The 10,569-nt window shown below is 36.1% G+C and overlaps 1 pseudogene; it reads left to right on the top strand.

Annotated features, from left to right (window-relative positions):
• Positions 1 to 8,979: 8,979 nt before the first annotated feature.
• On the top strand, positions 8,980 to 9,638 carry LOC129464616 (small ribosomal subunit protein uS5-like; annotated as a pseudogene).
• The last annotated feature ends 931 nt before the right edge of the window (positions 9,639 to 10,569 follow it).

The raw sequence follows: 10,569 nt of genomic DNA, 5'->3' as shown, positions 1-10,569 counted from the left end.
CAGTGAATATGTGGAAGGATTATATGATGATTACATTTTTCCTTCCCCACAATTAACTTTCTTTTGAGGACCCATGTTGTTGTTGTTTAACAGGGAAGCACAAACCAGTAACAACTTCAGGAAGCAGTCTAAAATATTTTGTCTTTGATTATTAGCTGTATAGATTCTACTGTCTTTTGGCTATGAATAAAACCATTTGTTCCTTGTTTTTGTTCATGGTATGATGATAGTAATGGCAAATTTAATCTATCCCTCTTGCTACATTGCTCCTTCCACCTTCCCAGGTGCTTATTATATTTTGTAATTAAGGAAAATAAAAATCGTGAAGACGACCACAAAAGATTTGATCGGAGAACTAGGATTTTGCAATGCTTCTTTAAGAGCAGCCTTAAGTATCACTCTGCACGTCTTCCATGTGATACCTTGATTTCAGAAGACACAACCTGCCCATCAACAAAAATACAACTGGATATGCTAATTTGCTGGTGCTTCCATTGCAAAATATTGCAGTCTGGGTGGCTTGGAAAACAAATTAATTTTTCTCACAGCTCTGCAGTTCACAGATCTGCAGGCTGCAAGTCTAAGATCCAGGTCCTGGCAGGGTTGATTTCTACTGACGCCCCTGTCCTTGGTGCGGAGACAGCCACCTTCTCGCTGCGTCCTTATATGGCCTTTTCTCTGTATGGGCCCTCCCTAGTGATTCTTCCTTTTTTTATAAGAACATCAGTCATATTAGATGACTTTTATTAGGGTCCCATCTTTATGGGCTCATTTAACCTTAATTGCCTCCTTAAGGGCCCTATCTTCAAATACATCCACCCTAAGGGTTAGGGCTTCAACATATAAATTTGGAAGGGACATAAGCCATTCTATCACATTACTTCTTTTTTGAGAAAAAAAAAAAAGGCTCATAAGACCACAGTAGGAGAAATTGTGGCACCAGCAATATTATTGAGGGAGATTGCCTCATGGTCCCAAACTATGTCACTCTGTATCCAAACAACTTCTTTCTGTTAAGTCTTTTCAAGGATATTTTCCTCATTTTCAATACTGCAGAGCTTACCGGAGGAAAAAAAAAAGGGGGTACTTTCTTCTATTCTTCTAATTTGAAACAACTTTATTTCTTTACAATTGAATATTTTATTAGAGCGAGACTGCAGGAGAAAAAGGATATCTGCACATTTATCCAGGATATGCATTATACAATTTCTTAACTAAGTCTCCTGAGATGATAGATACAAAAAAAAAGGCAACATTATCTCCATAAGCCGAAGGTTGCTGTTGCTACTCACACATCTTACATGTGTCTGCTTTCCATGTGCTGAAGAGTTGCTCAGTATATAAGAAATAGAGTAATGGAACAGAACAGAGGCCTCAGAAATAACACTACACATCTACAACCATCTGATCTTTGACAAACCTGTCAAAAACAAGCAATAGGGAAAAGATTCCCTATTTAATAAATGGTTTTGGGAAAACTGGATAGCCATATGCAGAAAACTGAAACTGGATCCCTTCCTTACATCTTATACAAAAATTAACTCAAGACAGATTAACGACTTAAATGTAAGAGCTAAAACCATGAAAACCCTCGAAGAAAACCTAGGGAATACCACTCAGGACACAAGCAATGGCAAAGACTTAATGAATAAAATGCCAAAAGCAATTGCAACAAAAGCCAAAATTGACAAATGAGTCTAACTAAACTAAAGAGCTTCTTGCACAGGAAAAGCAACTAATCATCAGAGCGAAGAGGCATCCTACAGAATGGGAGAAAAAGTTTGCATTCTATCCATCTGACAAAGGGCTAATATCCAGAATCTACAAGGAATTTAAACAAATTTACAAGAAAAACAAACAACCCTGTCAAAAGTGGGCAAAGGATATGAACAGACACTTTTCAAAAGAAGACATTTATGCAGCCAACAGACATATGAAAAAATGCTCATCATCACTGGTCATCAGAGAAATGCAAATCAAAACCACATTGAGATACCATCTCATGCCAGTTAGAATGGTGATCATTAATAAGTCAGGAAACAACAGGTGCTGGAGAGGATGCGGAAAAATAGGAATGCTTTTATGCTGTTGGTGGGAATGTAAATTAGTTCAACCACTGTGGAAGACAGTGTGGCAATTCCTCAAGGATCTAGAACCAGAAATACCATTTGACCCAGTAATCCCATTACTGGATATATACCCAAAGGATTATAAATCATTCTAGTATAAAGACACACGCACATGTATGTTTATTGTGGCACTATTTACAATAGCAAAGACTTGGAACCAACCCAAATGCCCATCAATGATAGATTGAATAAAGAAAATGAGGCATGTATACACCGTGGAATACTATGCAGCCATAAAAAAGATCATGAATTCATGTCCTTTGCAGGGACATGGATGAAGCTGGAAACCATCATTCTCAGCAAACTAACACAGAAGAGAAAACCAAACACTGCATGTTCTCACTCATAAGTGGGAGTTGAACATTGAGAACATATGGGCACAGGGAGAGAAACGTCACACACTGGGGCCTGTAGGGAGTGTGGAACAAGGGAAGGGATAGCCTTAGGAGAAATACCTAATGTAGATGATGGGTTGATGGGTGCAGCACACCACCAGGGCACGTGTATACCTATGTAACAAAGCTGCACATTCTGCACATGTAACCCAGAACTTAAAGTATAACAAAAAATAAAATAAATAAATAAAATAAAAAAAAGAAACAGAAACACATCTTAAAACTCAATTCAATTAATATGGGCTTATCCAGAAGAAAGGCCCTAGAATCTCAATTTAAAACACATTTTTAAAATTATTTAGATCTGGTTTTAGTGTAGTGAGACTTTGTCTTCTGGAATAGAGTAGAGTAGATGTATCCAAAGTCTTAGCATTATAATGTTTTACTTAGGGTTCAGGTCCTTCCACAGTATTTCAGGTTTTATGTACAATGTAACATACTCTGCAAAACTGAACATAGAAATGTCGGTATATGCAGAAGCGTGTTACCCCAGGTTACATTATAGATTATCAGGGGTAGGTAAAGAGAACAGGAAAACTTTTCTTTAGTGTTTGACCTGTATTGGTTTCACATTGTCTTAGTGAACAAATTATTTGAGGAGGGAATTAACCAGGCTCTTCCTTTAATATAAATTAATTCTTCCAATAATTTATTGTTTCCGACAAGACAAATATCTCTTCCCGTCTACCAAATTAATTGTTACCACCATCCCCCTCTTCCTCCTTTACCTCTTTTTTCATCTTGTTTTGTTTTTATGTGTGTGTATTTTAGACTATTATCAATGTAACTAAAAATGTTCAGTTGGAGGAAAAACACAGCGAACGGAGCTTTCAATATAAAAAAGTTATTGGGTCAGTAAAGCATAAGGGACATACCTGACCTATTTATGGAATTAGATAAGAGTGAACAGTTCATCTTCAAAATGGAAAAGAGAGTAAAAAAATGAACTTCCAAATGATTTTCATAAAGAAACTTATTCAACCCAAGACATATAATTTTATAATTTTAAAATGTCTTCTTATTAATAAAAGTGTTCAAAGTGTTCTCTTTATTAAAAATAATCAAATAATCAATACCTTCTGTGCAGTGTCAAATAATACAGCTGAGTCAGTGATCAAAAAAATTATGTTTAAAATATATTTTAAGCAGATCAACAGGAGAAAGCTCAGATTCCTTTCAGAAATACCTCTAATAAAAAAGATGTAAAGACAATGATGAAAACAAGGTAGAAAAATGTGAAACAGGACTTTGTTGCTTCCTTTTAATTGTGATAAATTATTTTTTCCTTGGGAGCATGAGAATGGTCTTTCTGTTAAGTCATCGGTAGAAAACAAAGCAAGAAGTCATGCACCCTTAGGGAAGCTGAGACACGTCATTGCAAATCTATCATAATTCATATTCCACTTAGCATGGATTCCTAACAGGTATTTAGATGGGAACAGATTAATGCTGTGGAAGGTAGGCAGCTAGGAGGAATTTGGGAGCTCACTTTGAAAAAGACAAGAAGCTAATTCTTGGTTGTCATGAGATTTTCTGAAGCTTACAGGGTATCTTGAGAGGATTAATGTAAGTTAAGGGAGATGCATTCCAACCAGTATTAACCAAATATCACTCAGTATTTGATGCTGAGTTGACTTTTAGGTTATGCTTATTAAGATATATCTGTGTCTATACTTTTTCTCATGAAGTAAAATTAATCCATGTTACTCTACATTTTATTGTTTAAATTCTCCATTCAAATTTTGAAGTGCTTATTAAATATTTGACCACAACCTGGGAGAAACACTTTGCTTTCATTATTCACCTGCTCAAAAATATTCAGTATCTTAGCAGTATTTACAGTATGAAGTCATCCTCCATAACAAGGCATTCCAGTGTTACTATCATATGTCTTTAGTTCTTAAACACTTTCTTCTGGGATTATATTCTTGGTCTCCGAGAGTTTGGGCTGAATTATTCTCAGCCCCTCAAATTCGTATGTTGCAAGCCTTAACACCCAATACCTCATAATGTGGCTGTATTTGGAATTAGAATCTATAAAGAGGTAATTAAGTTAAAATGGGGTCATTAGAGTAGGCCCTAATCCAATATGTCCTTCTAAGAAGAGGAGATAAGGACAGAGAGATATCTATGTGAGGACATACCAAGAAGGCCGCATTTCTACACCAAAGAGAGGCCTCAAAGGAAATGAGGCCTGCCAATATTTGATTTTGAATTTCTGGCCTCTCTGGCCTCCAGAATTAATAGAAAATACATTTCTGTTGCTCAAACATCTCAGTCAGTGGTATTATATTGTGAGATTTCTAGTAAACTAATGCAGCCAACTTTAGTTAAAGTTAATTAAAAATTTTCCAAAAAACATTTATCACTGATGGAATATTTATTGAACATTTACTAATGCCAAATATATATTACTTTACACACATACAAAAAAAGAAAGGAGATTATTATTATCCTCATTTTAATGATATTAGCACTTTGCCCTAAATTATATGGTTTGTTAACACTGTTTGCACCATTTGAACTTTGCTTATATCTTATAGTATTCTACCTTCCTAGTAGTGAATGTTTACACTCCTACCTACTTCAGCTTAATTTATTTTCAACAGCCATAGGTTTTAGTCTCCTGTTTCAGGGTTTTGCTCACTATACAAAATTTTCTATATCTGACATCTTCCATGTCAAAATTAGAGTAAACTTAAGAACAAAGTCAGTACAATGGAAAGAGAACAGACCTGGATATAAATCTTCAATGTATCAATCAATAGTTGTGTGACGTGAATCCACTTAACCTCGCTGGGCCTTGTACTTTCATTTGAGGAATGGAGTTACACCTAATCTGAGGGCTCTTTTGAGGTTTGATGTAAAGTCTGTGCACAGTACCTGATTTGTAACAGGCTCTTAATACATCAATTGGATAATAAATAGCCTTTAACATAAAATCTGTGGCTCTATCACAAGACTTTCTATTTTTTATTATTCCATATAAATAGAATTTTAAAATTCTTTTTCAAAAATCTAATATTGCTAAGTCCTGACAATTAAAAAATTATTGTTTGCATGGTAATATCAACTCCAGCAAAGCAAATGATACTTTGGGTAGGTATTCTCAGCTAAGAATTGTTTACTTCATTAGGTGCTGCTGAACAAATAATCAATCACGAAATTATTGAGAGCGAGAGTTGTTGCTAACCCCTGCTGACAGGCAGCATAAGCCAACGTAAAGAATTATTAAGAAAAACAATCTACTCTTCATTATTACTTCATTTTTGATTCATTCACTCAATAAGTAGTTAATGAATGACTAATGTGTGCAAAGCACTGAGATGATGCAGATGTTACAAAGATTCATCAAGGAAAGCATTAATAAAAAATATCAAAATGATTAATACAAGATAAAAAATGAAATTTGTTATTCTAAAATGACACAGAAAATCCAGAGTCTTGAGACTCCCCCCAGTGAAAAAATTATTTTTTTACTGACTTTATTAGGGCAGACAATGTAGAGGATACATAATTTAAACTGAGTTACAAAAGATGGACAATCTTTAGACCTTAAGAAAACAGAAGTGTGGGAGAAATAAAGCATGTTTTTAATGAAGATGGAGAAGTGCTGGGCACATACACAGTAACTAAGTCAGTCCGGAGTTCTTTTTAGCAATAATGTAGCTTTCCTGATGATAAATAGTTGAAACTACACTTGGAAATCATAAGTGTCTTGCATACCAAATTAAGAAGCCTTGGTATATTCTGAAAAAACGGAGATTAATTATAGATTTTTTTTAGCAAGGGAGCATTATTCAATCAAAGCTCTGTGACATTTCTTTAAATAACTCATTATCCAATCACTTCAGCAAGGGGCAAGGCTTGCCTCACATATGAGCTACAAATCAATATTTTTCTGGCTCTGCACTCAATTTTGGTAAATGCAGACCCTTTAAAATTCCCCTAGAATGGAAGCTTTAATCTTTTACCTACGGGTAGTCTTGAGGAGTTCCATGAACTAGGCATAGCCCAGAAGAAAATATAGACCTTACGCACACAGAGGCACACACATTCATGAATACCCTCACACACAGGCACACACACACTTTTTTCATTACGTTTCTGTCATATTGTAAACTGTTTTTGTTTACAGAGAAAATGTTATATTAATTATATTTTATAATTACATTAAAACTAACATAACATGCTTTATTAATGTTATGCTACATTAATGCTATTATGTCTTTGCTGTAAATGGCATAGAATACAACTCAGCATACATGTATGTGAGTATAATCATATTTCATTTAGGAAAGTTTCTGCTTGATATAAATAAATAAAACACATACTTCTTCGCTATTTCTTATATCAGACATCATTTAACTTGGGAACTGTCAAAGAAAATATAGTAAAATGAAGCTGAAATTACTTTAGATTTTAATTTCATTTAAAAATCTGATTGATCATCAAACGGCAATATTTACAGCATGACAAATTTTGTATGCCAATAGTAATCTAAAGCCCTGGAGGCTGAAAAAGCTCCTCAGATGTGTTCAACCTGACAATATGTCACACACATTGATATGTCTCAAGAGAAGACGGCTTGATTTAAAGAGGCTGGAAACTAAGGCTATGCTGAATCAAAACCTTCCTTGAAAGCATCCTACACAGGGTTAGGTATTGCATTTCCAGTTATGAAACAAAGCTGCTCCCAATTGTGGAGACGTTGATACAATCATGAAATAGAAATAGATAAGCTTTTTTTGTAGCTTTTTTGCCCAGAAAGAAAAGATGCAGTGTGTGTGACAAATGACATCAGTCATTTGTTTTCTAATATATAAGAGATCATTAAAGAACCAGTGATTCAGCATCAACAGATAATCTGATGGTTTTTTTATTGAAAGTCACTGAATAATTAGCAAAGAATCAGCATGCAGCAACATGAAACTACTGAAATCTCTTTGTGTAGCCAACACGTAGATTTCACCTCTTAAACTGGGATGATCACTGAGAATTCCTGTTTGGAGAGCTCATTTAAAATCGTCAACATCTCCTTAAAATCCTTTGCTACTAAAATATGTAAAAGATATTTTACTGTAAAGATATTTTACTGAAAAGATATTTTTGATCCTCTTTTCAGAAATGAAGCACCTGCAATGCTTGCTAACACTGTATTGCTGTTTGGGCAAAGAAGAATAGGTAAATGAGTCCTGTTTCATAGAACAGTTGTCAAATCTCAGCCAAAGATTCTTCAAGAGAGCTTGGACTTTTGCTGTGAGAAGTTAACTTCAATGGAGCTGCTGATCTCTCCTCTCTAAAGTGATCTGGGCAAGAATTAAAAGCAGAGGCCGGGCACGGTGGCTCACGCCTGTAATCCCAGCACTTTGGGAGGCTGAGGCGGGCAGATCACGAGGTCAGGAGATTGAGACCATCCTGGCTAACACAGTGAAACCCCGTCTCTATTGAAAAATATAAAAAATTAGCCCGGCGTGGTGGTGGGTGCCTGCAGTCCCAGCTACTGGGAGGCTGAGACAGGAGAATGGTGTGAACCCGGGAGGCAGAGCTTGCAGTGAGCCAAGATGGTGCCACTGCACTCCAGCCTGGGTGGCAGAACGAGACTCCATCTCAAAAAAAAAAAAAAAAAAAAAAAAAAAAAAAAAAAAAAACAGAAGATGAGGTTGCTTACCTGTGACAAAGAATGTTTTCACTTCTCAGTAATTACTAAAGTATTTGAATGAACTTCAGACAGGTGTTTGACTATATTTTTGAATAAATAGGGAAGTCTACCTCAAAATAATTTGATAAGAGGCAGTTCATCCAAGGCTTCCTCTATTAAATAAAAATGTTGGATCATAAAATGAAGTTTATCTTGTCTGCTTGATCTCCCTGAGAGGAGTATGTTAAAATGACCAGTTACAATTTTTCACTAATCCATTGATCTCATGGTTCCATCAAGAGTTGCTTAATACATTTTAAATAAGTTTGTACGTATTTATCATAAATATAACATTTCATCCATTTTTCCTTTACAAAATACAATTTTTCCTTTGATCCTATTTTTTCTTATGCCATAAATTCTATTGTGAAATCATTAAGGTTGTTACCTCTATTATAATGATTTGTATTTAAGTGTTATTATGTTTCAAACCTTTTCTTAGGTATATTTTTATTTAAGAGAGAATCTTTAAAAATTGTATTATTTTTAAAATTAAAAGTATCTTTCTAAATGATAAATTAAGCAAATAGACACATTTGAATTTACTCTTATGTTAGAACTCATACTCAAGCCATTTTAATTGAATATTTTAATTTGTACTTTCCATTCATTTTTTTCCATTTATGAGGCCCTTGGATGGACTGATTTATCTTCTAATTGTTTCAAAGCTGTACACGTGTTCCACATTTTTTGGAAACACTGTTCATTGCTCTTTATTATATTTTCTTCTTCTTTTTCAGATTGAACAATCTCCAATGATCTCAACTTTGCTAATGAATCAGAGATCATTGACTTTTTCCTGTAGGCCTCTCTCAAGGATGGGGTTTTGAAGATTATGCGAGTGCAGAAGCAGACCCGTGACGGCCAGCAGACCCGTGCCAGCCAGCGCACCAGGTTCAAGGCATTTGTTGCTATCAGGGACTACAATGGCCACGTCGGTCTAGGTGTTAAGTGCCCCAAGGAGGTGGCCACCGCCATCCATGGGGCCATCATCCTGGCCAAGCTCTCCACTGTCCTTGTGCACAGAGGCTACTGGGGGAACAAGATTGGCAAGCCCCACACCGTCCCTTGCAAGGTGACAGGTCGCTGTGGCTCTGTGCTGTTGTGCCTCATCCCTGCACCCAGGGGCACTGGCATTGTCTCCGCACCTGTGTCTAAGAAGCTGCTCATGACGGCTGGTATTGGTGACTGCTACACCTCAGCCTGGGGCTGCACTGCCACCCTGGACAACTTCGCCAAGGCCACCTTTGATGCCATTTCTAAGACCTACAGCTACCTGACCCCCAACCTCTGTAAGGAGACTGTATTTACCAAGTGTCCCTATCAGGAATTCACTGACCACCTCATCAAGACCCACACCATAGTCTCCGTACAGCGGACCCAGGCTCCAGCTGTGGCTACAACATAGGGTTTTTATACAAGAAAAATAAGGTGAATTAAACCTGTAAAAAAAAAAAAATAACTTCTTCATTGACCTAGTGGTTGTTCAGGGTCATGTTTAATTTCCATCTATTTGTACAGTTTCCGAAGTTCTTTTTATTATTGATTTCTAGTTTTATTTTTTTTAAAAATTGTTGAAACCTGTTTTGTGTCCTAATTTATAATCTATCCTGGAGAAGTTTCCATGTGTTGATGCAAAGAATGTATTTCTGCAGGTGTTGTGTAAAATATTCTGTAAATGTCTGTTAGGTCCATTTGGTTTAAAGTGCAGTTTAAATCCACTGTTTCTTTGTTGCTTTTCTGTCTAGATGATCTGTCCAATGCTAAGAGTAGGATATTGAAGTCTCCAAATATTAATACTGTATTTGAGTCCAATTGCTTTATATACCTGGGTGCATTGGTGTTGGGTGCATATATATTCAGAATTGTTACATCTACTTGTTGAATTATTTCTTTTATCATTATATAATGACCTTCTTTGTCTATTTTTACTGTTTTTGATTTAAAGTCTGTTTTATCTGATATAAGTATAGCTACACCTGCTTGCTTTTGGTTTCCATTTATGTGGAATATCTTTTGCTGACTTAATATTACCAAAGACCCAGCATAATGCATTGGAAGAATGAAATACATAAAGCAAATCATTTTCCTAAGCATTTTTTTTTGAGATGGAGTTTCACTCTGTTGCCCAGGCTGGAGTGCAGTGTCCTGATCTTTGTTCACTGCAAGCTCCACCTCCCAGATTCACACCATTCTCCTGCCTCAGTCTCCCGAGTAGCTGGGACTACAGATGCCCGCCACGACGCCTGGTTAATTTTTTATATTTTTAGTAGAGACAGGGTTTCACCGTGTTAGCCAGGATGGTCTCAATCTCCTGACGTTGTGATCCGCCTGCCTCAGCCTC

This window comes from Symphalangus syndactylus, chromosome 16 (assembly GCF_028878055.3).
Source record: "Symphalangus syndactylus isolate Jambi chromosome 16, NHGRI_mSymSyn1-v2.1_pri, whole genome shotgun sequence".
NCBI classification, from domain to species: domain Eukaryota; kingdom Metazoa; phylum Chordata; class Mammalia; order Primates; family Hylobatidae; genus Symphalangus; species Symphalangus syndactylus.
Note: the sequence above shows the minus strand (reverse complement) of the source record. Positions and strands in the feature narration are given on the sequence as shown.